Genomic DNA, 27622 nt, shown 5'->3' with positions numbered 1-27622 from the left:
GAAGCGACACGGCTGTATTGGGTGTTTCAGCTCCTGATGCCAAACGATGGAAGTTTCGCAATATCAGATGGGAAGGTATGTCAGCAGCACTGAGGTGGTTTGGAGAATACTTCCATTTTCGATGCACGAAGTTCATCCCACTGTGGCCCATTCAGCTGTGAACCTGGAGAATGAACTATTTTATTTCACGACAGCAAACGCAGCGCAGAGAGCTGAACGACCACCAGCGAAAACGCTGACAATCTGCTTCGTAACATTGGTAAGTGAAATGATCCATTTGCAAGGACACTGATTTTACCTTTACTCGGAGATGCAGAGATATTTCACATGGAATTCATCATGAAAAAAATTTTCCAGCGTCAGAAACACGGAAAGCCCGTTCCTGGATACATGAATGTAGCTATATTCAAACGATGCATTGGATCGCAATTATTACACATTTAATCTGAGCATTGACGAATGTTTTTACCTGCGTTCGTTGTTTTTTGATGTTCGTGGACCGAATTCATTTGAATTTTTAAGAACTGTTAATGGTGAATAAATTATGCGCAACATATCGTGAAGCCTGTCAGTGTTTACATTAATTTATTCGAGGATGACATTCATTGCGATCGCACACTCGATGAACATGAATTTTAATGGTTGTCGTACATTTCCTTGCGAGTACGGTGTGTTTCATATCGTTTTATGAAAATCGGTTAAATAAATAGTTTCAAGACACCTTAACCCAAAATAGAATTAAAATAAAATTAATTGCGTTTATTTTTAAATTATAGGCTCCATAAGTACTAGAATTATAAATAGCTGACAGGATTTTATTTCATCTTTTAAATTGAATTAAAGTTAATCATTATATTTTAATTCCGGAAGCCTTTTTTCGGACGAGCGACAACGTGAACAAAATTCTCATGAGTGCCGTTTCACATATTTATGAAAACCAACAGTTGGTAACATTTAAAACTTTTTTTTATTACTGTTTACATGTTAAGTACTAAGGAACGAAAAATATGTATTTGAACTGCAGGACAATCAAGAAAAAAATTTTAAATAAGGCTATTAGTAGAAACAAAACAACCTTAAGATGGTCGAGTTTGGAAAACATTAGTTTTATGCGAGGTACCATCATCATATAAATATTATTTCATTTAGCTTTTTTATGCCCTTTTAAAATTTTCTTTCGGTGATCAATTAAAAATGCACAAATTTTTCGTGTGTGAAATAATTAATAATAATTAGGGACCGGAAAAATTCGCGGGTTCAATGACCTCTAGGATGAACTCCATAGTTCTACGTACACTCGGTCAAATGTCACCCACTCATTGGCTGCTGTCTTGTGAGACGTCCCATCGTAGCAGCCTGTGATTCGATAAAGCTTTGGTCCGGTGTTTCTCATTGGCCCAGAGTGATCCAGGTGAGTTGTGAGCCAATAGCAGAGGCGGCACTGAGGTATAACTATTTGTATTTTAGCCTATCGCGAAATGAATTAGTGAATTTTTGCGGTCTCTAATAATGATATATATTACAGTTAAAGTCTCCAGACAGGAACAATAGGGCTGTCCCTCGTGCAGAGCAGCTGCTCCTAAAGTTGCGGCCGCACAGGGCGCTGTGCTCATTATGTTCGCGATGTTCCCTACGTAATTAAAATATAGCCAGCTGCATCTCAGCTGTCATTGGCCACACAAAGCTGTGTCGCTATGTTGGCAACGTCGACAGGTGTTTGGTTCTCGGCTTTTTTTTTCTAAAAGTCGCTGACTTCGCGCATGCGCAGATAAACCAAAACATATGTTTTAGCTCGGAATTGTGCTGTGCTTCTGCGTTTTCTTTAAATTAGTATCACGTCGACGAAAATTTTACTAAAGAAATACGAAAAATATCATTTTTTTAATAAATCGATGGAAGAATATAGAAGGCAGGATATGCAGGACAATGGCTGGAATTTTAATTTAGGGGAATGTTATAAAACTCAGTTGTAATTATTCTGAAATTTGGTTTCGTCTTCATGCAACTGATTCATTAAATGATGCGATTGTCCAATTAAGTTTATTTTTAGATTGTTATCATGAACACATTTAATTTTACTTTTACATATTGCGTGATCAAGCAGAAATTTATCTTCGTGGAAATCATCCCTTGAATCACACGGCATGCGTCTCTCCAACATCGCGAACTAGATAGACTATACTGTGTGGCCACCTGGCTCAGCGAACATATCGCAAATCACGAACATAGCGTAGCTTTCTGTGTGGCCTCGGCTTATGAGAGTCAGCTCCATTCCATCCATGTAGATCCTGCCTTAGGCGGGAAAACTACTCGCAGATTTTCTTTTTATTCATAATAGTTAAAGTTGTGATTTTCCAAATGTTTTAAGAGTTATTCGTTTTAAGAAACGAAGCTAAATATTTTGGGAACTAATTTAGTGTGTAAATAATTATCACTTTTATATTTGGGATCAATAAAATAAGCCGCAGAGGCAATCTTTGTGAAATAATGTCTGCTTTACAATAACGATTCCATCTGAAAACACACGCAAGTTTTGTAACGTAAACATGTAGTGCATTTTTTTAGAATCGTGATCCTGTTTATAATACGACACCTGACTGTTGTCGGGAACATATTTTTTCAGAAATACGTCTGATTGGAGCAATGCTGTTGGAGGAACTGCAAGCTGACACTTCAGTTATAGTAACGTCACTTTAAATCTTGAGAATAAATGCCGTGTGTGGGAAAGGCGACAATAGAGTCTGCCCGTGACGTTAAAAGGGTTGTCAAGTCAAAAGAACGAATTTATAAAAATAATTTATGTTGTTGGTATATCAAGATTACATACTTATATAGCTCAGTTTTTTTTCCTCTCTTGCACATGAAAGCATTATTTCTTCTACAAAAAATATTTGAGATACAGAAAATTTAAAAAAATGTCCAAATGATATTGCATTCCTTGAAGTACAAGACCAAATAACGTTTATGAATAAATATACTAAAATGAATATATGAAAGGTGTCCCTACAACAAATTAAAATGTAATAAAATTCATGGTTTTTTTTGTGGCCGAATGGGCAATTTCTTGTAAAATCTTATTTTTACCAATAAAAAATAATTTTTAATACTTAGTGAACCACTGAGTAATTTTATTCATGCGTTGGCCACAGTTTTTCAGTTAGTTTATAATAAGGCAATTGGACAGTTAGAATTTGTACATAGTTATTTTCAGCAATTTGCTTTTAAAAGAGTGACTAAAATTTTCTTTGCTTTGACCTCATATAATTTCTTTCAGCTCGCTTCTTTGTAAGCTCGTCTGTGTTCACGACGTCTCGGGACTGAGTTACAATTCGCGCCGCATGGGTGCGCTGACTGAGCGTACACGAGAAGCTTACGATTCACAAATCCTTTCGTTCAAGCCAGAATACTTGCTTACTTTTAATTACGGAATTATTAACGATATCGGTGTTTGAACAATCCACAAAAAACCAGTGGCATGCAAGTCATAAGATAGGATATGATTTTCATGTAAGAAAAGATAGGTTTTCTAATGAGTGTAAATGGCCCATAAGAATAATAATTTTTACTTTCTTTCTTCATAATTAATTTAAAATCTGAAAGCATCTGAAATTCCTCTTCAATTCTCGGGTGAAGTCCGTTAAGCATGTTGATGGGCAAAGCGTGGTTTAGCACAAAATAAATAATTTAAAATGAAATGTAGAATAATGGCTGTTTGTTATTCACACAAAAGTTCTAACATAAGTTTGGTAATGCGGTAAAAGTAATTATTTCTCATTTTACTGTCTGTAAAAAAAAGAAGGCTTTCGGATCGAAAAATGTTAAATTCAAGGAGTGTTAGTCGAACCAAACTTGAAATAAATCAAATGAACTATCGTTATCTCTAAAGCAACATACTAAACCTTCTTGTCATTTGAATAAAGAAATACTTCTTGTACTATGTTGAAATAATCAACATGTTGCTTAAAGCATAGACGGATTAATATTTTTAGGTTTGTAACACAGCAAATATCGTTGCTAAGCTCATGCTAAGCATCAAGTTAGTAGTCGAGTAGTTCAAAGCCGTGCACTGACTTTGAGCAACAATTATCGTAAGCAAGTCTTAGCATTATTGTGCAAAGTAAACTACAAAATTAACTATTACACATACATAACATCAGATTTAAAAAAAATATCTTTGAAATAATCATAGTTTTCTCAGAGTACAAAGAAAAATTTACCCAGTAGTTTATCAACTTGAAATAATGGAAACGTTCCTATGTCATCATAAATTATTTAACATATATATGATTAAAATGCTATTATTTAAAAAAAAATTTGTTGCTAAAAGTCAAAGTTTAGCTAGGGAATTCAACATTTTTTTGTAGAGAATTTAACTACGTCAAGGATAAATTCTTCCCATCTAAATGTCAGTAGCGACGTTTTAAAAACAATATCCATTTACTATAATTTCCCTTAAATATAGACTGATTCACATTTATACTCTAAACTATAAATTATTTTGCTGAATTTTTGTTCTTTAAAAAAAAACGAGATAACAGTGGTTTATAATGGGCCAAATGAATGAACTGGTAAAATGGAAACCTCCGTAAGCGCTATAATTGACGTAGGCATAATTCGAGGGTGGCAAGGGGTGGCAGTAGCCACTCCAAAATTGTCCGACCCAGTATTTAGCCACGCCATTTTGAAGTAAAAAAAAAAATAATTAAAAAAATAAATAAAAATAAATAAATAAAATTAATTAACAATAAATATTTTAGGCTAAATATAGAATGTAAGAATATTGTTATTTCTGGTGAAAATATTATGTTAAAATGTAACAAAAAAAAACATTTTAATGTTAGTTTTTTTGACGTGACAACGTCTAATAAATCGATGGACGCCGGCTTAACTCACGAAAAAGTGTCCCGTTACACACATTGTCCCTTTACGCTGTGTCATGTTACGCTCATTGTACGCTTGCGCTGCATCTATCTCTCTTCCTCTTGATAGGAACAACCATCGATTTTACTTTTTCGAGGCATATTAAACTTGAAACACTCCCATTCGTTTCCTACTTTTCCTATCATCGTCCTATCCTTAACAGAATAACACAGATTGGAACAAGTTAAATAGCAAACATGCATAAAGGTATAATTAAAATAATCTCTTCGTTAAAGAAATAAACATATTTGAATTAATGAGTGCAAATAAAAGTAAATTTATCAATTTAATTGTAGATTTCATTTCACTCCATCTTTGTATCCAAATAAAATAGTGATAATTCAATAAAAAATGATTCAATTTTATTCATAAAAGTATGCAAACATTTCATCAATGTTTTGTTATGACGTTGTCACGTTAAACTATCGTCCGTAAACCGACTTTACAGACAACCAATTTTTTTAAAATATTTTTCCCGGGGAAGGAACTTCGAAACCCCTTACACGTGGGGGCATGCCATACTCCCCAGAACTCTGGTACGCCTTGCCACCCCAGTTAAAAATCTGAAATTACGCCCCTGATCGTTAACGGGCATAGCCTCGCATCTGGGGCGCTTGTGAAATGACTATATGGTTGTAGAAGGCCCGTGGATTGTCGTCAGTGTTAGGGAATACCAGGACAAGCCCCGTAAGAAGGAAATCCCGATAAAAATCACGCCTACCGCCTACTCACAGTACGAATCACAAAATCGCACTTAAAGTGACCTGGATTTTTGTAGAAAACAACAGATTCCGACTTCTTGATCCATCGATAACTGGTTGAACATTCACGTGGAATAGAGGTGGGCGACATATTTAAGGTAAAAAAAAAAATATATGTAACGGGGCAGTGTTATGGAAATTCTTCTGAATGTAACGCTGTAACAGAATTACATAAAATATTGATTGTTTTTGCTTGCGCCAGACAAATTATGCGTTACATCAATTCGTAAAATGGATCAGATAAACTGACAATAATTAAAATCATTGCCTTAATGCGACATTGCCACTCTAGCTGGGTGATGCAAATGTTTTTACTTCAAAGTAAAAATATTTTTTTATAGTGATGGCTCAAATCTTAATGTTATCGAATCCAAATCTTGAATGCGAATCCCAAGGAGTACCTTTAATGCACCTCTCGAATCGTGATCCACATCTCAAGAGACAAAAATTAAATAGATACAGAAATCTTGAAAATATTATCTATTTCATTGAATCATTAAACCCTTTAAATGATTGGTTCCCAAATAATGTTTCCAGAATCAATACAAAATGGTATTTTTTTAATATAATATATATAAAAAAATTGCGTGCATAATTTTTGGCAAATGGTAACAGGATAGGTATGAAGGAAAAAAAGTTATAAATTTATTAAACTGAAGAGTTTGTCAGTGTTAAATTTTTTAATTTAATTTATTTCCTCTAAAAGTAAATTTTCGATTTTTTTCTTTGAATATCAAATCCTACGAATTCTAGGGATTTGATGGTATTTTAGGATTTGATTGGCCCATCCATAGTTTTTTATAAGGTTTCGAAACCGGGAGAAAATAATTCTACAAGACGTTAAAGCTGTGCCTTAAGTGCCACACGCGGTGTGCAAAGCTTCAGGAAAAACAACGCGAGTTCAAAACTACTCGAGATATCCGAGTGGGGTCTGTTTACGAAAAGCATTTAAGAGTTCGCTAAGGGCCGAAAAGTACTTTTGATTTCGGATGAAGTTTTGAAACGGTATTTTTAGAAGAGTTAAAATAGCTAAAACGCGTGTTTTCAGAGTAATTTTTAGGCGTAAAAAAACCAGAACAGATTCTTGAAAACACTTAAGGGGCTTGCATTACACCTTTATCTTCATTTCTCTGCCATAAAATGTTATGGTCACCGCTCAAATTTCACAGTTATCCTGTGACTACGAGAAGACTGCCCGCCAGTTCAGAGCCTTGCGCTCAGAGGCTATACCGTGCTAGAAGCACCAGCGAGCGTCGCGCTTATCATCCCGCCTCACTAACACACATACACCCCTGATGAGGCGGGCCCCTTAAGCCCTTGTGTATAGCAGACCGTGGTCGGATCCTATCAGAGCGAACAGGTGCTTCTGAACGGGGAAATCGCATGTCGCCAGCCCCGCGGCGCCCTGGAGGGACACTGTGCGATACTCGTCGTCCCACGCGCAGGATGATGGGGGGGGGGGGGGGGCGAACACGGGGGCGTGGCTGCCGCGACGACACCCAATCGAAGCCATGCATTACTAACGCGCTCGCGCTACCACCTCGTCCTTGCAGGAGCCGGCTTAAGGGGGGTGGCCTACCTCGAAATCCACCCGCTTAACTCGAGAGCGCGAGAATTGCGCCATGGGGACTTGGATACTTCAAAAGATATATATATATATATTAACGTTTCAGAGGTATTTATGAAGAAATATGTAGAAACTTTAACTACACAGGCAAAGTTGCATGCATCAGATACCCATCCGATGATAAGGGGGGTGGGGGGAAACTCATAGTGAGTGACAATGCACAAACATACAGAAAGAAAAAATTGGTTGTCTGTAAAGTCGGTTTACGGACGATAGTTTAACGTGACAACGTCATAACAAAACATTGATGAAATGATTGCATACTTTTATTAATAAAATTTAATCATTCTTATTGAATTATCACTATTTTGTATGGATACAAAGAAGGAGTCAAATGAAATCTATAATTTTATTGATAAATTTACTTTTATTTGTACCCATTAATTCAAATATATTTATCACTTTAACGAAGAAATTATTTTAACTATAAATTTTATACATGTTTGCTATTTAACTTCTTCCAATCTGTGTTATTATGTTAAGGATAGTACAATGATAGGAAAAGTAGGAAACGAATGGGAGTGTTTCAAGTTTAATGTGCCTCTAAAAAGTCAAATCGATAGTTGTTCCAATCGAGTGGAACAGAGATAGATGCGGCGCAAGCGTACAATGAGCGCAACGGGACACAGCGTAACGGGACAATGTGCGCAACGGGACACTTTTTCGTGCGTGCAGCCGGCGTTCATCGTTTTATTAGACGTTATCACGTCAAAAAAAGAAGGAAAAACTCTAATGTGTAAGGGGACATCAGGTGAGGAAGCGTTTTAAATAAACATCAGCATTTGCGCTGAGTGATGTCGGGAACCTAACAAAATCTAAAGCAGAGAGTTTGTAATGGAATACGAACGGAGAATATTAAGACTGCGTCATCTGCTATCCGTAAGTAGTCATATCCACAAATTTTTTTGACGTGACAAATGATTCAATTTTATTCATAAAAGTATGCAATCATTTCATCAATGTTTTGTTATGACGTTGTCAATTTAAACTATCGTTCGTAAACCGCCTTTACAGACAACCAGTTTTATTTGTTTCGACCTCGCTGTCTAATATATTTTACTTGATTTTTTGTTTGTTAATAATCCTAAATGTAATCTTTAAAAGATTTGTGCAATGGGAGTGCATGACTTGATGTAAGTTTTTGGACATACGCCATTGCTATCTTAGCAATGGCGTATGTCCAAAAACTTACATCAAGTAATCCTAAATGTAACTGCAATTTCTAACAGTTTAAAGCTCCTGTCTTTACATACTCTCTCTCTCTCTCTCTCTCTCTCTCTCTAATATCTTTCATATCACAAGTATCAGTGTAGGGAAACATTGGCATGTGTCCTGATTAAATTTTTTTTTTTTGTTTAAGATGGTTCGAATTGCGTTTAATCTATCATTCACATGTTTCGCACCTACCATATTATTCTCCTTCGCCTAGTAGTAAAGTTTTAAAAATACATTTATTCTAGGTGTATACAAAACTGTTTGGTTCCACGAATAATGATTTGGGAATAGTTTTGCGGGGTTATTGCAGATTTATGTTCGTAAAATAGACTTAAATATTTAAATTTTTAGAACAGAAATGATGATGGGTTTCGATTTATGTCTCTGCGTTGAATCCCGGAAGGGTCTGCTACTTGTTCGACGTCCTTGCGGTCTGTCCTGTTGATGGGTGTCACAGGGTGAAACGAGTCAGCCGTCGGACGGCACTTCAGGCCTCTCATGAATCAAACACTGTAAAGAAGTGTATCGGACGGCTGTTGGGACGCTGTTGCCCGGAAGGCGCGCGTGCGAACCCGCGCAGATGTCGCGGTGTTTGACGGCGAGGGTGCCGGCTGACACCAGGCACGGAATAATTCATGGAGGGCGTCGAAGAGCCTAGCAGCCCCCGCTTTCCCCCCGCAAGGCAGCCGCCACGCCCTTTCTCACCGACCGCTCGAGGCTAAAGCTGTCGGCGCTTCGCCGTCGACTCAAGAGGTCGAGCCCGCGGAACACATGTGGGCAGATTCTCGAACCGCCTCTTCTACACCCACCCGTGGACGAGAGGGGATGAAGGGGAAAGGAAACAAATCCGCGGGTTATTTTATTCTGGACGATACCGCACAGCTTTCCTCCCTGGTGGCTTTTTTTTCTCAAAACGAAAGACATTTACTGTTTGACTTGATGTAAGCTTTTGAACATACGCCATTGCTAAGCACATGTATGTCTGTAGAAGAAAACTACAAAAAACCAAAAGACAAAAAAGCAACAAATTAAGAAAAAATTGCTGTTGTCAACAGAATATATACACCACATAATATTCCATAACAGGAATATGGTCAAAAAACAAAGAGAAAAATGGACTAAGAGAACTAAAAAAAACACAAATGATGTCTTAGTCCATTTTTCTTTGTTTTTCTTTGTTTGTTGACCATATTCCTGTTATGGAATATAATGTGGTGTATATATCCTGTTGAAAACATCAATTTTTGCTTAATTTGTGATTTTTGTCTCTTGGTTTTTTGTAGTTTTCTTCTACAGACATACATGTGCTTAGCAATGGCGTATGTCCAAAAGCTTACATCAAGTCATGCTCTCCCATCGCACAAATCTTTCAAGGATAATAGTTACTGTTTACTCTTTCCTTTTATTCAGTGCTGTCTTTTGTCAACGTACTTAAAAATTTAATTAAAACAAATCTGGTAATATTTTTACGCAGTTGGTCACTGTATGTTTAAATATTTTTTTAGTAATTACCTTAACGTTTGTTCCTTTATTTGTGTAGTTAAATTGTGTAAAAAAGCCATTTTTAAAGTATTTTAAAAATGTAATAAATAATTTAAGATATTTATGTTTATACTGGTCGACATTCTACTGGACTGGGAATGGTTTGGTTAGCATGCCGCTATGAGGGACTGCATTCGGTGTTTAGTGCGATAGGGAATGAGCTAGCATAGTGTGCAAGAATTGCTTTAAGGATAAAATCAAGTTAAAAAAGGGAGAATTCGTAAATAATTTTTTCATAGGATTTCGCTTTGGGATATATATGTATATATATAAGTTTTAAATGATTTTGTTCTAAAACATCTCACGTTTTTAACTCTGCTTTTATTTTATCTAGTTTCCGCAGTACTTCTATTGGGATTTTTGTTTCATTTTCAGTTTGGTTGATGCTTTCATAAATTAAGAAATTACTTTATTTGGTTGGATAACACGGTCTGGTATTGCACTTGCGCTACGCAAAGCTAGTTATAAACGAGGTAACCATTGCACGGTACAAGGGATTCTTGTTTTAAAAATCCAACGTAGGTTTTTTTTGTTTATTATTTTCTATTGAAAGTTTAATAGTATATTTTTATAAGCACCTCTATATCCAGATCTCCGTCTCAACTGCATGAGTGTTAAAACACTCATATTGTAGGTAAATATATAAAAACAAATGTTACAAAACACAAGAACGACATTTCCATAGCAATAATCAGTCTCACGCAAAAAAAAGTGTAATTATTAATAAAAAAATTTAATTTCATTTTAAGTCCTTACCGACAAGAATTTTTCTGGGTTTGGTGATGATACCATAAAAACACAGCTGATTCGGATTTTATTCATTAAAAGACCAAACCTTGGTATTTTCCGAACACTGTAAAAAAAAGTACATCTTACAAGGAAAATCCTTGGAAACTTATTTGCCAATGAGATAACTTGTAAAACTGCAAGGCAGAGAGAGCTTTGTTAAACTTCAAATGGTACAATGCACTGCTTTACAATTTTACAAGTTATATCGTTGGCAACCGAGTTTCCCAGGACTAACCTTGTAAAGTTACCAAAAAAAAAACACTTTAAAGATTAATCTAATTTTGATGTTTATAACGAGTCATTGACTTAAAAGCACAGTAATTTTTTTCAGAAATACGTTACATATTTTAGTTTATTTTTGACAAATCAGGCGGATGTATAAAGGTTAGGTGCAAATAAATAGTTTTATAATAATTGGGTGAAAATGTTAAATATAATTCAAGATATTCTTGTATATTATTGTTAAAAAAACAAACATAGGAATTTAAAAAAAATTAACACAGAAAAATCGCAAATCCTGTTTTTTTTTTTTTTTGGTAATTATTCGTTAATGTGTAATTTTATATTGATTTACTTACTGAAGCACCCGGTGGTTAACGGGCTTCACATATCGTGACGATATTGCATATTTTTATATCTTATGATATTGTCAGAAAGTAAATAAAGCTGAGGTACCCGATTGAGGGTTGGGAAAGTATTTTTTTGAAATATCATATGGAGAGTAGATATAATTGAGATAGAAAACAAACAACCAGACTTTTTTGTTGTTGTAAATTTTGAACCTTTTATTGCGAAGCTTGAGAGTTCATAATGTTTTTTTATTGTTTTCCCACTTGGAGAGTAAACAAACCGACCATCCAGTGTCCCGACTCTTTAGTGACGCCCCCGTAAGCCCCAAGGGAGCGTCGCAAACCGCGAACAACTGCCGGGAATTACCTGGTATGGTGTATCGCCATCCGACATATCAGAAAAATTGGTTACGGCACACAGTTCACCAAACCTCTCGGCATTCAACACGGGTATAAAAAAATCAGGGCTTAAATTAAACAGCGAAAGAAAGGAATTTGCTTGAGAAAGCACAACTTTTGCGGCAAGTACGACAAAACATTATTTATTAATCTGAACCTCTGAAATCAAACTATTACAAGCATTAAAAGAATATAAGCATTCGCCGGTACATATTAACTAAATCGGGCCCGATGCTATAAACTATATATATATATATATATATATATATATATATATATATATATATATATTCATACCCAGCACATGATAAGGAAATATAAAAATACCCTAAACTTAACATCAGTTACAATAGACACCTTATAGTGATTTAAAATCTCTGATAAACCAAGTTCAAGCCAGTCAACACCTTCCCTGTTACGCGACGTGCTCAAGTGTTCGGGGGACGGGTACCCTTAAAACGTTCAACGCGAGTCTCTACCATTTGAATTTCATCATAAGTTTCAATTATTTACTTCACGTGTCCATATCATAAAGTTGTCAAATGTAGCTGGGGAAAAACAGACCTCCGACGTAAAATAACACTCTCAGGCTTGACGTAATTATTTCTGCCACCAATCTCTTGCAGCATAACCCCGTTGCACAAGGGGAATCACAAGGAAAGTCACTCACGTATCGGCGCGTCGTCTCCGTTGGATTAGCGAATCCTCGCTAAACCCCACTGGTCCTCAGCCCAGTCGGTGCTGACGGCTATACTAGCCGGAAGGAGCCTCGTTCCGCCGCGATAGTACCGCGACTCTCTTCTTGACGAGCTTTACAGCTACTCTTGCACTCAGATACCAACGAGTTATTTTGCTGCCCAAGCCGGCCCCACACTCGCAAAAATCATTTTTTTGCGAGGCCGCTTGCGCGGACCACCTCACACTCCGGCCCGTAGTCCAGAACAGCTGATCGCCTGCCTCCCCTCCCCTCCTTCAAAAAAAGGGAGGGGAAAAAGTCTGTCTCCCTCGCGCGCATGCGCGCTGTGCTCGTGATTTGTTTCATTTTACCCCGATCACCACTGGTCCAACTTTGCTATGTCGCATTAATAATTAAAATAGTTTTATACAAATGCAAATATATAACTACATTATAAATATAACTAATAAACACAATTATTTAATGATATTCTCACTAACTGTTACCAGGTGCTCCCGGGCGACACTAGCGCTGAAAAACGTTACCAATATTTCAAACATACCGCCGTACGGATAACACCAATACTCAAATAAACTATACTAAAAGAAAAATATAATATAAACTTCTTTTTAATTTCCTTGTAAAACGGTACCCCGAGAAAGGGGTACATTAGCGAGACACGTGTAGCTGTCTCGTGTAGAAGAAAAGGCGTTGCCACGTTAAATCCTGCCATACAAAGTGACTGCCCCGGTGCATTGTTGATACAAACTAACGCAAGTTGGAGATGGGAAACTGCACTCGCTAGAAATTGAAGCTATGCAAGCATTAACAGGAAAATAGACATTGCCAGGAGGCCAAAAATGTATCAACAATGCGATATAGAATTTTTTTTTTCTAGAAGTTCAAAAATTCAAAAAGGGTATGTGAAAGGGAGATGTATTTTATTTTCCGATATCTTACGAATACAGTAGTGACCTCCCTTTTTTCTTTAAGGTCAAGTCTAAACAATCTTATCAATGTTGGAGTATCACTATAGATTCGTGTAAGAAATAAACAAACAAAAGGAAAATCTTCTGTGTATTTAGAAAAAATGAATGATAGCTTTAAAATATAATTTTACGCTAAAAAATATCGCTATATATATATACATACAAACTGTTTCATGCTCTTTGTTGACTCTAGGTTTGCAAAATGAATTGGCCTAGTTTCTCAAAATAATTAAATTAACACTATATAGAAAAAAATGTTTTACAAACTTTCAATTATTTTTCAAATAAGTATTTATTTTTGAAGAAAATAATACAAAAATTAAAGAGAGAAAAAAATATTTAAGGATACTACGCCCGTAATACCGTCCGCCGTAAAAGGCATTTGCCCTACAATCTAGTGAGCTTCCTCGATAAGAAGCAACGTGCCACGGGCGGTAAATCAACTTACAGGGAGGGGAGAAGAGAATACGATGTGCATAAACGACTGGCCCAGGGCGCAACCGAAGAAGGAAGGCGGTTAAGGTTATCATGTTCTTCACGAGGATGTTGGCGGGGATGGAGGGGGGGGGGGGAGGAGGATCGTTGTCTTGAAGCTGTTCGTAATGTGCCTCCACCCTGTGCCTCTCTCTCTCTCTCTCTCTCTCTCTCTCTCTCTCTGGCGGGAGTGGACTTGGCCTTTCTGGCTGCGGGCTGGAGAGCGGGTACCCGGGCTCTGCCTGCTCTAGGGTATCCACGGCTGATTGGAGGGTGATTGTCGTTCGAGGTGTCGGAACTGTTGCCGGTTCTAGTATCCGAGACATGAACCATCAAGTCCGCGGAAAGGGTGTGTGATGCGAATATATAGCCTCTCCACACCAAGTGGCAACCCTCTGCCTTCACGTGGCACCGCTGTTGAGGTTGTTGTGGCTATGTTGGGACTGCTCACCCCGACCTCTGGTCATAGCACCTCTTTGCTGAAGAGGGCGCTGCCGGGCCTAACTCTGCCGCATAGTATGTATGAGACCGGAAATGGTGAAAGGGCTGAATCTGCGGGCAACAGCAGATGCGATAGAAACCTTTCCGTGGGGTTAACCGGCCAAGCCTCGGTGCATCGGTCCCAAAGGGCCCCATAGTGAATGGATCAGGCCCCATGGAAATGGAGTTCGACTGGGTATGGTGGTTGCGGTGTCGGGCGACCGGGCCTAAAAACGGGCTGTAAACTGCACGGCGAGGTATCCCCTTTAGCCTTGTAGTCGGTAGATGTACTGAGGTAACCCCCAGGTGCTTCCTGCCCGTGCACTGTGACTGCCATTTTCCAGCTGGGGTTGATGGCGGCCGTCGCCAGAGGGGTGCAGTTGCATCCGGGCCTTAATCGGCTGTAAACCCGCCGGGCCGAGGTACGGCGGGTCGGAGGGTTTTCCGAGGCGACGAGGACACCTCGTGGCTGCACTCTGAAGCGCGGTGGTCTGGTCAAACTACTGGCGAACAGTCTGCCGACGAGACCAAAAGTTGGCTGTAGCACTGGAAAGACCTGGATGACTAATGGGTAGCAGTCTGCTAAGCATGTCCGGTGACTGTGGGGCTCGCTGGACTGTGGAAGCACCTGTCTTGAACCCTTACCTGCATGTAGCTCCATGTGGGGATTTTGGTCTACAGGTCCCTAAGAAGCCACTATGTATGTAGTGGTGGAGGGGACATGTTTTCCTGGATCTGGAAGTTTCAGTGGAAAAGAGCTCTGTATTCTTCAGATCAGTAAGCAGACTCCCAATCTACCCTTAAAGGGCGCACATTTGGGAGGGGAGGTAGGCGGGTGCGTTGGCCTTCGGGCCCTCGAAAACATGTCTCTCTCTCTCTCTCTCTCTCTCTCTTCCACGTCGGCGGTAGCTGCCTGCAGGCCAACAGCAGCTTCGTACTCCGGGTCGGTCTTCGAACCGGGACTGAGAAGTACCCCCACCCCCACCTCTAACCCCTCCACCAGGGGGCGCAGAGAGGCCCGCCCCTATCGGCGAGGACAACAAACACGGACTCCCAGCCACCCCGGGTCCTCGTCTTCACACCTTGTCGCCCCTCTCCCCCCTCCTCACACTAGGGGAGAGTTACCAAACTGACGGCACCGCCGACACTGGTGGTGCCGGGAGAAGTTAGTCCTGTAGAGGGGATAGAGGGCGATAGAGTGGAGCGGACGGGGAAACCACCCTCCCGCGAGCTATACGGCGTTTCCCCGCTTCGGTGTTCCAAAACTTCCGCAAATCGCCCCTCCACCCCCGAAAACCTTCTGCACCTCCCCGACCCCACGTGATTCAGAAGGGAAACTGCGGATTCGTGCGACAATGGGATACGTTCGGTCCCTATCTCTATGGTGCAATTGTTTTTTTTTTTCCTGTGATTCCTGAAAAATTAAATTTTCCCGTTTTTGTTTTTGTGATTGGTGACCGAAAAAAATAATTATTATAGTGACATTGTGATCAAGGGTGGTTTAGTATGCACGCTATCACTTTCGATGCGAGGGATTCTGTGTTAAAATTTTGGGCGTGAATTTTAATCATTCTCATGTTTAAACATAAGTGACTTTATGTAAATAACTATATTGCATCGACCAAAAATATTTAACGAAGGGAATGATTGACTCCTTTCTATAAAAAAATTCTAAAAAGATTTTTATGGTTTTGTTCGTGTTACTACGATCGTGTGTCCGATTACATCTACGCGTAAACGTCAAATTTAACTAGAATATTTAATTGATGATTATAATTATGTTTGCCTACTATAATTAAAATGCAAAGTATTATTTTGGTGATTTAATATGACGATTGAATATTTTATTTATATTCCAATAACGGTGATACCAGTTAGCGGCGCAGTGGAGGAAGCCTCATTAATCTAAAACATTTTCTCGGAAAGATGACAGTTGAATGGTTTACTGTCGCCTGTCGCAAGATAGACGTGGAGGTCATCACAACTCCCAGAGCCGTACTCGGGAATGAAATTTTTTTCCAATGGGAAAATACTCGACCCGCCCTTATCCGAACCCTAAAGATTTAATCCACCAATCAGGAGACCTGCTTACTACGCCATATCAGACAGATATTTTAATATTTCCAATAATACAATTGTCCAAAGAGTAACATAATTATTACATACATTAATAACGTATTTATGTATAACATGTGAAACAATTCATGACTTTAACAGAAGATAAAATGAATTTTGTTTATGTTATTGTACATTTTTCACGTAGGCTTATAACATTTTTTTTTCCTTCTGCTATGTTGGGCTTTCTTTTTCTTTGTAGAGTAAACTAAAAATGCTTTCAGTCATGTATCAGTTAACGCTGTACTTTCTACATGCATGCGAATATATTTATATTTAGTATATCATACATTTTCCTGATTTATAGAAATAGTAGGTACTTTCGATGCAATTGTAACATTAAGAAAAAATTATATATTATAATAATGACTAATACATTTTGTAATAATAATTGCATATAAAGAAATTTTTTGGTAACGAAAAGTTTGTCGAAGGACTTTTGTGAGGATTTAAAAAAAAACTATACGTACGGCCTGCATTAAATAAACGTCTAAATGCGCCTTTTACAGAACTCGCTATGGGCACGCCACACCGTTTCCGAATGGGGCTATCGAGCCCCAAGGCTCTGGCAATTTACAGCGCTCAGGTTGATGCAGGTATTTTATTTTTAACTTTGTAATCACTACGTGAGCCGTCCCGTCCGAGGAATGGGTTGTTAAGCTCGCTGCAGGGCCTCTTGTGTCCCCCCTCCCCTCACCAAACCGCTCCAGCGGCGCGTGACCGGACTGCCAATGCTCGCTCCGGGGCCGTGACGTGCAGTTTAAGCGCCACCCAGATACCCCGCGGTCCCGTGCCCGAGATACGTCAGGGAAAGAATTCGTACAAATCTCTAATTTGGTATGTAAATGGGCAGCCTCCCCCTCCCCCCCCCCCCCCCCAACTTCACAAACCCGCCGACTGACTACCGTAGTCACGCGACGAGGCAGTAAAGGACACAAAAAAAAAATTATATACTTTTATGAAAACAAGACAAGGAAATAAAAAGTTGGGTGCTATGAAATACAACTTCCTGGGTCGTGATGAGCTTTATAAAAATGTCTCGTACTACACATAATATTTATTTTTTTTCGTTCAAAAATTAATGTATCCACGTTTAAAATATAAAAAATTTATCACTACATTAATAATTATTTGCAACTTACAAAATATAATATTTATAACATTACAGATTTTTCTGACTTTTTTTTTTTGGAAAAAAAATTCTTTGCCTTAAGAAAATTAGTATCCAAAATTATTGATTTTGCTTGTTTTATATGATAACCAATGAACAACTGCAATAAATATTTCCTATGGTATAACTCAAATATATAGCTTATACGATTTTTTTACTAACAGTGTCTTGTTTCTTACATTTTACATATTATAAAGATAAAATTTTTAAAATAATATATAAATTAAAAACTTTTTCAGTTAAATATGTAATCTGTTTGGTGTATGACATTTAATAATTTCATAATTATGTATTTATATCACTACTTTTTGTTTTAACATGGTGTGTACTTGATGTCAATTAGATGTACAATATAAAGTTCATTACTATTAAATTTAACTTAACAACTTATTTTTTTTTCATTTTCAAGCAGCCTTTCTTTATAAGCGATGAAGTTATAATGAGCTAGCGTGCCAGAACAAAGTTTTCTGAGATTAAATGAGCTAAGAAATTAAGACATAACAGTTGAGTAAGACTTTATTTAAATGATTCTTGTGATGGAGTAGATTTAATTTAAATAATTTCATGGACACACGCCATTGCTATGTGGCCATAAAAAAAATATTTTAAGAATGGTCATCAATGATTTATAACATATAGACACGGAGAACAAGTCAATAACAACTGATCTAAAATGCTGCATGCCTATAGTGCACAGAGGACTCGGTGTAATGAACTAAGTTACTTATTTGTCCATTATTGAAGGTTATTATACAGCCAGTGTAAAACCAGCAATGGCGTATGTTCATACAGTTATTTTCAATCTGTTCTGTAATACGTTTACCTGCAAGCAGCAACCAAGCTTCAGTGTGAGGAACAGAATCGTTCCTTTACAGAACATTCTAAACAGTTAAATAGTTCCGTGTGTACCAAACTAGCTTTCTTGTTACGCCTATAATCATATTTATTTATGTCATTGTATCGCTTGCGCTTTGGCTTCTTACATGACAACCTTTGCATAACTAACCGGTGGCTACTTAGCTTCCAACACAAACATAATTGCATTTGTCAATAAATAAAAATAAACTATATTTAAGAAACAAAATTTCAAAAAGTACTAATAAGTTTATAATAATTTCTACTAGCCCCTTAAAGGTTCATAACCTCATAAAGATATCAATCCCATTCAGATTGTCCAGAAATAATTGGGATAGTTGATTTTTAACACCTATGAATTAACTTGTAAGATTAAAAAAAAACGTGGGGCACGTGTGCTGGATAATAGTAAGGAGTGTAGAGAGTAGCTGTCGTTGAGAAAACTCAAACAATTATCTATTGCTAGGGACCGGAAAAATTCGCGGATTCAATGACCTCTAGGATAGCCTCCATTATCCTCTGCATTTCTCAAGTAAACACGCGTGTTCTTTGGGTACTAAATTGTAAGGCGTCTCCACTGGGTAGCTTGTGATTCGACGCTTCTTTGGTCGATAGTCTCTCATTGGCCCAGAGAGTTCCAGTTAAACATCGAACCAATATCAGAACCAGCAGAAATGTACACAAGTTTGAATTTTAGCCTATCACGAAATTAATCCGCGAATTTTTCCGGTCTCTATCTATTGCAGTTAAATAAAATTGTAAGTGAACTAGTCATGTATATATCAACTGTCTATTGCATTCGCCCTATGTTTCTCGTAGTAAAGTTAGAATTTAATTCATAGGTGATAAAAATCAACAATTACTAATTTTTATGACAATCTGTATCTGTATGGGGTTATAAATCTCAACGGGGCTAGGAGAAATGAATTTTTTACTGTTTGGTCGGTTTTAAAAACGTTTCTTTTTTCAATATTTTCTTATTTGATTATAATAATATGTGTTTTAGTATTTTATGGGTGGAATTTTGTAATTTATTCAATTTCATTTTTACTATCGTTTAAGTATTCTAATTTTATTACTAACCCCATACAGATTATAATGAATAATTGTGGTTGCGAATTTTAATATATATAAAAATACTTTAAACTAAAACTTAAAACTAAAAATGAGGGTTGCTTTTGCAATAGATAATAGTAGGGAAACAAGCCGTGACGGAAGCAACAAACGACAGTGCGTGTCAAATTCAGTGCAACGCCATCGATTGACGAAGTTCTAAACTAAACTGTTATCAGCGCCGTTAGTTCGCTAGTAATAGTGAGCTTTGCTAAGAGGGCGGGTCTCGACAAGGAGAAGGATAGGGAGTTGCCTGAACTATATGACCGTGTGGCGGACATTTCTCCTAGCGCTGTATACGTGATATAGGCACCGCCTGCAAGTACTGCGTTATGCAATACTGTACTGTTCTGCTCGTAGCCTAATGACACGAATCCAAGGGCTTTGTTATACAAAACAAATTTGTATCGAACAAACCAAAAAAAACTGAAAAAAAAATAGCGATTTAATATTGCATTGTCATCCTGTTTTGAGCTACCTACGTATAAGTTTTAAATATCTTGCTCATCGGGAAGTTAGTTTAAAATCGAATGCAAACATACCCATTTGCAAAAAGACGGACGAATTAAATTTCTTTAACGAAAAAGGTTAGACGGTTTAGAAACCAGTTATTAGAAAATTTGTATTCCAAATCTTATCTTGCTAGCCAATCTCTTGATTCTTTGATATACATAAAATTTAAAAAAAAAAAAAAAAGGGGGGGGGGGTGTCTGTAAAGTCGATTTACGGACGATAATTTTACGTGATAACGTCATAAGAAAACATTGATGAAAAATTGCATTAAATTTAATTTTCAAATATTATTTACAGTGTTTGGCAAGTTTAATTTAAATAATTTGTTGAAATATAATCACGAACAATTAGTTAATAAGCCCGCTTCAACTTGTCTGATATTATAGAAGATTTTCTCGCACGGTGGTTGGCCGGTTCTTGCACGCTCGGCTCAGGCGGAACGTGACAATTTTTCGTGCGTGCAGCCGGCGTTCATCTATTTATAATACGTTAACACGTTAAATATAAAAAGCAGATGTTTCTCTAGCCCGCCAGGCTTCTTCTCGACGCGATCAATCACCTAAACCCTGCATTAGCCAGCGACGGCCGAGCGGAGGGATTAGTTAATGGGAGTGAATAGGGGCGGAGGGAGGGGAGAGGTAAAGAATGTGCTTACTTTCCTCTCCGCAGATAAAGCAGCACAGTCGCTTTCGCGTGGTAAGCGCGTCGCGTCGCAGCGCCCCTGGAGGGTTTGCGAAAGGGTGAGTTTTTGGGTATGGGAGGGGGCGGCAGAGACGCGCTAATTCTGTTGTCCTTGTTATCCGGCGCCCACGAGAGAGCTATTGTTAATTAATTTACCGCGCGAATTAGAGACGTGGAGGGGAAGGGGGTATGGGGGGTAGGGTACCAGCACAGAGTGTAATGTTTCTCACTCCGGGCGATTACGCGCTGCTAATAGATTCTTCCTCCTCCGAACCCACTTAGGAGGAGCCGAGGGAGGGCGTCTCTGACCCCCTCTTCGCCCACAAAGCCGAGCCACGCGTTGACTGGTAAGGAGCGGCTGGAACTGGTCTCTGGGGCAGCGCAGAAGGCAACCGTCGCCTGCACATTTGAACCTCACACTTTCCCCCACCGCCCACACGAACCACGCCTCCAACGACTTAACATGCCGTCTCCCAACCTAATATCACGACGGGGGGGGGGGGGAGCCGCTGACAGACGCTCGCCGCGCCGAGAATCGGCAATGCCGCGTTTAAAGTAACGACGTTACTCCGAGAGGCGCCGACGGGAGTCCTCGGATTCCATCCAGTTGCCTTCTGTGCCTTCCTGCGCCCTCTGCGACTCTCTCAGCCCGTCGTCGCGCGCAGACTGCCGTCACCCGGGGGCTGGGAACCATCCCCGCACGACGGGGCCTAGCGCCGTCTTGTCTCTGGCCGCCGGCGGGAGCATTCCCTTCTCCTACAGGGACAGAGAAGCCTTCATTTCACAAACGAGAGAGCCACACGCGAAGTTCCCCGAAGTTCATGCTCGCATTTTTTTTTTGTTTCCGTACCACAACAGGTGATATTTATTTGGGATGTAGCTCACTCATACGTCATACGCCGTTCTATCTCATTGTATAAACCGGTGTGGCATTAAAATTTTGCGGTCGATTAGGATAGGTTAGCTACATTATAAATACTTTAAAACATTGTGGATGTTCAGTTGTATTAGGTAAGTATAGCTACATTAAAAATACCGTAAAATCATTTTATGGTTGCTTAGCAAATAACTTTTTAATATGTAACTATCCAGCGCTAGGGAACCGTTTACATGATTTCACAGTATCTTCAATGTAGCTATCCTAACCAAATCAACCGTCCACAATTATTTTAAAGTATTTATAATGTAGCTAACCTAACCTAATTTGACCATTAGTTGTCATGATTTGTTCAAATTAAACATTCACGGACACACGGCAAACGAAAAATATGGCAGCGTACAAATAAATCTATGGTGTTATGGAAGAGAGGGTTAAGTCAAAAACATCAAATTTTAACAGAGGTGGAAGAAAGTCAAGGATGATTTGAAGGATATGCACTTTGACACTTTATATGGTTTGTAGTTTTGTGTTGTCTGTATAAGATATCAATAGTTAATAATATAACGACTAATATTTGATCGTGAAAATAATATTAGACTTTATTCCACCTCTCTTAAAATTTGATGTTTTTGACGTAACCCTCTCTTCCATAACACCACAGAAAAACCGTTGCCTTGTTTACGGTCTTTACTTTTATCAACACCGCCATATTTTTTTACGATGAACCAAAAAAAAACCGAAGATGCACGATCGGGTGTTTGACTCTCTCGTCTGTGAAAAGAAGTCTTCTCCGTTAGGGACAGGCCTACAGTGGGTTACAGGTTCTCTGGGGGGTGTGACAGACCGGGGTGGTCGTCACAGGGCTCTGGAATACAGCCGACCATCTGGTCAGCGGTCCGGGAGTGGTCAGACGGCGTCGATGTTCAGGCGCCCTCTCGTCATGACCGGGTCTCCAACCAAACTTCCCGAGTGCGATGAAACGGCGAATGAGTGGCCCGCGCACAATAGAGATCCCAGGGCAAAAAAAAACGCAATGCGTAGGAGCGCTGGAAGAACAAAAAAAATTATAGGCGTTGTGAGTGTGATAAGTCAATTTAAAAACGAAAATTGAAATTATTTTTCACCTTTATGTCCAAAAAAATATACTTACACTTGAACATCTGTTCTAATTTTTTTTTACCGCCGTTGTGAAGTAAAATTTGATCTAGGGACTTGGCGTCAGTCATACGAATCTAATGGAATAATGGCTACTAGGCTGATTCTACAATACTTCAGATTACTAGATACACAATCTTCATAGCACTCTTGAAACTGGCGCTATTCAACACACAGCCCAGCTAAAATTATTTAGCTAAATTCCAGCTCACTATTCAAGTACGAATAGAGACTTGATGGCCTAATTAACTACTGAGATTAAATGGATTCTGGGACACGCACATATCCTGTGTGCTTGACCCTATGGCGTCAGGCTGGAATAAACGTCTTTCGAATATTCCCAGCTCACCTTTTCACGAATCAGTTCAAAAGTTCTGTTCACAAGCGACGAGACCTACAAGCCAAAACGTAAACAAAAACACTGCAAAAGACAATATGCCTTATTTTAAAATAAACCATATTATCAATGCTTTACATTATATAAAATTTCAAAGGTCCAAAAAATGCTAATCGAGCGTTTTATTCAAAGACATTACGTAACTAGAGCAGTGATGGGTTGATGGTAGTCAATTGAGCTACTGTACTGACTTTTAAGGTCAAAGGAAAAACTCAGTTAAATATGCAGCAAATATGATCATGCAAAATATGTTGCAAAAATAAAAAATGTATTAACATCAAAAAACTTTTTGTATTCAGTAAGCACGAATTTACCTTCACAATACACAGCAGGGGCACTGTACGAAGTGAGTAATATTTTAAAAACGTGAAAGACAATTACACTTTCTCTATTAAACGATTTTTTGTATGTATGTGGCCAATATTTATTGCTGAACTTTAAATATAAATATTTGAGATTTAACTATTTATTATTTACATAATTTTTTGGTAGAATACAGAACATGTTTTCGCAACAAGAACCATGTTTAAATTTAACTTTACTAACGTCTTCAAGATTCTGTGATTTACCATGAAATATACACTTCATATTTTTATTTAATATTTTTAAAATGATATTTAATGGTATAGGTTCCATAGAAAAACTTTGTGATTGAAAGGTGGTAGAAATATTTAAAATACAGGATTTTAATCATATTATATGCGTAAAAACTTTAAAAAACATTTAACGTTTAAGATGTATCAAATCAGTGCCTATCTCAGGCACCAACTGTTTATCTTTATGTAACAAATGTTGTGTATGCACAATATTGTATAGTCCATTTAGGTTGCATAAAATTGTAAAAATTAAAAGCGAACAATAATGAAAGTTAATAATAAATGTAACCACGATGAGAGCACAGAAGAACGAAGAAAAATAACCCACCAAAATCGGACAACGCAAAGTAACCAACATCACGATGCAAGAGTCACACAGAACTTGACAGTAAGAAAAAGGGGTTTTCAAACGGTTCGCTACATTTTTATGTATAAACTAGCTGACCCGGCAGACTTCGTACTGCCTAATTAAATTGCAATAAAGTCCTGTCAAAATGATTTGTAATGTGACATTTTTTTGTTCCTACATATTTTATAGTCGGGGCAAAAAATTATCCTGAACAGAACCGTCACCCTGGTGATAGGGTGTTGTGAATAAGAAATATAATTAAATAAAACATATAAATAAAAAGATAAATAAAAAAATAAGTAATCTCTTTATTGTTAATCATGTGAAACATAATAATTTTTATTTTCATTGTAGTGCATGATTAGATCGGTAATTAGCTTGGTTTGTAGCATTTCGGGTTATTCTACCTAAATTGATTCGTCTTATAGGAGGCATATCTATATTATATATTATTTTGTCACATGCAATAATTAGCGATCATAGGTAAATAAACACTGCACAAAACACTATATAGGTAAGAATTTGTTTCGTGTATAAGTTGACAAAAGCAAACTCATTAGGGTAGGTAACCTAAAATCCAAGAAAAAAAACACTGACATTGACAGTTTGTTGTTGTTTCAACTTTTTTTTAAATTTGATATGACTTGGAGTCAAATCCTTCAAGCCGTTTTTAAAATAGGGAAATGAAATAATAAAAACTTAAACTCATGAAATACTTTTGGTAACGCTGGTTTTGTTTGACTGATGTAATGACTTGAAAACTGATGCATTTTAAAGTAAAACAAATGAAATAATATCGCGAAGTCGACCAAATTGAACTATTCGATTTCGGTTTATTTTTTTTTTGTTTATCTATGCTCCAACGCACACTGTTTTGATAGATATGATTGAACTTTGTACAGAGGTAATAAAGTGCAAATTGACCCTTTGACGTTAGGAACATACCTACATTGTTTAAACAACAATGAGTGCTCGTTTTAGTTAGAAAACGTTTGTATGGTAAAAAGATAAGGGCTGGTTTTAGGGTTTTTCCGGCAATTATTCGAATTTTTCTCGCCGTAAAAATCATCTTTGAACTTCAACGAACATTTAAAAAAAATTGGCCAAATTGGTCCAGGCGTTGTTGAGTTATGCGCTTACCAACACATTTTGCGATTCATTTTTATATTATAGATGCCTAAATGTCCTTGTCAGAGAGAGGCGACATTGTTACAATCTGCTGAAGTGGAAATTTCTTGCGCGTCATTAAAAGTTTTTAGCTTGGCAAGCCGAAAATGCATTTATTAAACTATAATACCTTCTTATTGGAATTCCAGTCAGTTATAATATTTTCTTGCAATGAATACAAAAAAATATTTGAAACAAGTAAATAATTATTGTGTACACACATAGGTAACTACTATCATGTTATACAATTCGTTTTGCTTAGGTTAATTTTATAATTAACCTTTGATGATTTTTTAATTTGGCTAAGATCTACCAAAAATAAAACATATATCTAAGGAATTTTTAAGAACAGAAGATTTCCTAACATTTTACATATTCAATAAACCCAATTTTCTTAATATAAGGACATTTACAATTATTAATTTATTTTCTTAAATATAACAACAAATAATTTGGCTGTTCACAGTTTTCAATGAAGGGAATAATAACATTCTTTATCCTTAATATTAAGGAAAAGAAAATTGGTTGAGTTAAAATTAATTTGTTTTTAGTTAATGAATTGATATATTCTTTTAACATAAAACATCAAATGAACTATAAACTAGTTCAGTTCGTACAGCGGGTTTTTAATTTTTATTGTGGTGAGTATCCTTTTGTTGTGGTAATATTTTAACCTACTAAATTTTAGCTATACTCATAAATACTTATTTTTTTTATACTTATAAATACGTAATAGTTATAAACTTATAACTGAAAGCCAGAATTATTTATTAAAACGTAAGTTAATTTAACTCAAACTTATAGACTCAGATAGTGATTGAAATACATGAAAATATCCATATCTGAGCATCATAAAATAGCATACAATATTTAAAACATAATTATAATTTACTTTATTATTAATAAGTAACCAATAACATCATTTATTTTTTTGCATATACTTATAGAAAATTATATGCGTCACAATATTATTTACCTTTTCTAAACCAAAAAATATTATATAGTTTTTTTAAATCCATTGATAAACAGCAAAAGCATTTATAAACATGCAAAGGAAAAGTTTTCCAGCATGTTTTTTTTTATTAAATACCGCATTAATATCACTAAATAATCACTCACAGTACATATACGAGACTTAAAAAAACCACGTGTTATATACGTTTACAAAAATCTATCATACTTTATATAATTAAATTTACGTGCTAGCAGCAAAAATACATTTAGGAAAGATATTTATACTTTTTTATTGCTAAGTGATATTTGAATGACTGTAAAATAGATTTTCCTACTTTTTTTTTACGTTTGATGGTTTCTTTGTTTAAGTTTCCCTGAAGTAGATTATACTATTTTTCTAAGCAATAGCTTAGGAATACAATGTGCATCTGTCAATCACACGTAAACATAACATAAATGTCATTTATTTAACCAAAAAACTATTAAATAAATACATTTAAAAATATATTTTAAAAATCCTTCACTGAAAAAGAAGTACCGCATGGTTTCAACGTGGAATTGGCAGTCGATAACAAATTTACTAACCACGTAAAAGAGGCACGAAAATTGTTTTCGTTTCCAGCCTTCATTTTGTAGGCTTCTCGGTCAAAAAATATTCTTCTTTGAAGAAAGCAATTAGCTTGGCTGGCATGGGAAATATTCAATTTATGTCTGGGGACTGCTTCATTATTACGTCTGCTATTCCAATTTCACCTGGAGAAAATTAAATGGGGTAGATGAAAGTAAAAGAGTAGTTGAAATTCCCAACGATTTTACGTTGTTATCAAAATGCCATTTGACAGCGGTTTTCGAGTTCACAAACGAATACTTAAAAGTGGATGTATCTTGCGTCTTTAGCTCGGGTGTTTTCTTCAAAAAACAGAAACTAAAACGAATATAGACTGTTTCTAAGATATATCAGTAAAATTATTTACTATACATTTGTTATCAAGCCCGTTAACTGAGTGGGTTCTCTTAAACCTCGAAATAATAGAGTACGCGCTATGTACATGCACACATTTATTCTTCATAAATAAACAGAAGGTATAGTAAATCACATAAAATATAAAAAAGAAACGTTTTCTTTACAAATTTCTTATCGTTTCCGACTGTTTCTATTTGCTTCTGCATCAGGATATGTCCAAAGCGATACCGTAACAAATATTGCAACATTAACGTATCTGTTACACTATCAC

The sequence above is a fragment of the Bacillus rossius genome, chromosome 1, assembly GCF_032445375.1.
Source record: "Bacillus rossius redtenbacheri isolate Brsri chromosome 1, Brsri_v3, whole genome shotgun sequence".
NCBI lineage: Eukaryota > Metazoa > Arthropoda > Insecta > Phasmatodea > Bacillidae > Bacillus > Bacillus rossius.
The sequence above is the reverse complement of the archived record's forward strand: the minus strand, read 5'-3'. Positions refer to the sequence as shown.